The sequence below is a fragment of the Arachis hypogaea genome, chromosome 9 (genome assembly GCF_003086295.3).
Source record: "Arachis hypogaea cultivar Tifrunner chromosome 9, arahy.Tifrunner.gnm2.J5K5, whole genome shotgun sequence".
In the NCBI taxonomy this organism is placed as follows: domain Eukaryota; kingdom Viridiplantae; phylum Streptophyta; class Magnoliopsida; order Fabales; family Fabaceae; genus Arachis; species Arachis hypogaea.
The window spans coordinates 42957159-42958374 of NC_092044.1; the positions used below are offsets into that span (position 1 = coordinate 42957159).

Here is a 1216-nt window from a genome sequence, read left to right on the forward strand (position 1 = left end):
TTCTACTAACATAAGGGAATCTCTATACTGTGACATAGAGGATTCCTCTTTCTTTTCTTGTTTTCTTCTCTTTCATATGAGCAGGAACAGGGAAAAAGGCACTCTTGTTGAAATTGATCCAAAACCTGAAAGGACTCTGAAGAGAAAATTAAGAGAAGCTAAATTACAACAATCCAGAAACAACCTTTCAGAAATTTTCGAACAAGAGAAGGACATGGCAGCCGAAAATAATAATAATAATGCAAGGAGAATGCTTGGTGACTTCACAAAGCCAACGTCCAAGTTTGATGGAAGAAGCATCTCCATTCCTGCCATTGGAGCCAATAACTTTGAGCTTAAGCCTCAACTAGTTGCATTAATGCAACAAAACTGCAAGTTTTATGGACTTCCATCTGAAGATCCTTATCAGTTTTTAACTGAGTTATTGCAGATCTGTGAGACTGTAAAGACGAATGGAGTTGATCCTGAAGTCTACAGACTCATGCTTTTCCCTTTTGCTATAAGAGACAGAGCTAGAATATGGTTGGATTCACAACCTAAGGATAGCCTGGACTCCTGGGATAAGCTGGTCACTGCCTTCTTAGATAAATTCTTTCCTCCTCAAAAGCTGAGCAAGCTGAGAGTGGATGTTCAAACCTTCAAACAAAAAGATGGTGAATCCCTCTATGAAGCTTGGGAAAGATATAAGCAGTTGACCAAAAGATGTCCATCTGACATGTTTTCAGAATGGACCCTATTAGATATATTCTATTATGGTCTCTCTGAATTTTCGAAAATGTCATTGGACCATTCTGCAGGTGGATCTATTCACCTGAAGAGGCTCAAGAACTCATTGACATGGTTGCAAACAACCAGTTCATGTATACCTCTGAGAGGAATTCCGTGAATAATGGGATACCTCAGAAGAAAGGAGTTCTTGAAATTGATGCTCTGAATTCCATATTAGCTCAGAACAAAATGTTGACTCAACAGGTCAACATAATCTCTCAAAATCTGAATGGATTACAACATGCATCCAACAGTACTAGAGAGGCAGCTTCTGAAGAATCTTATGATCCTGAAAACCCTGCCATGGCAGAGGTTAATTACATGGGTGAACCTTATGGAAACACCTATAACCCATCATGGAGAAATCATCCAAATTTCTCCTGGAAGGATCAACAAAAGCCTCAACAAGGCTTTAACAATGGTGGACACAATAGGCTGAGCAATAGTA

At 39.2% G+C, this 1216-nt stretch overlaps 1 non-coding gene across 1 annotated transcript; it reads right to left on the reverse strand.

Annotated features, from left to right (window-relative positions):
* Window positions 1–613: 613 nt before the first annotated feature.
* Window positions 614–717, reverse strand: LOC112713366 (small nucleolar RNA R71). Its single transcript, XR_003158340.1, has one exon. It is a non-coding gene; the product is annotated as a small nucleolar RNA R71 (small nucleolar RNA).
* Between the last annotated feature and the right edge of the window lie 499 nt (window positions 718–1216).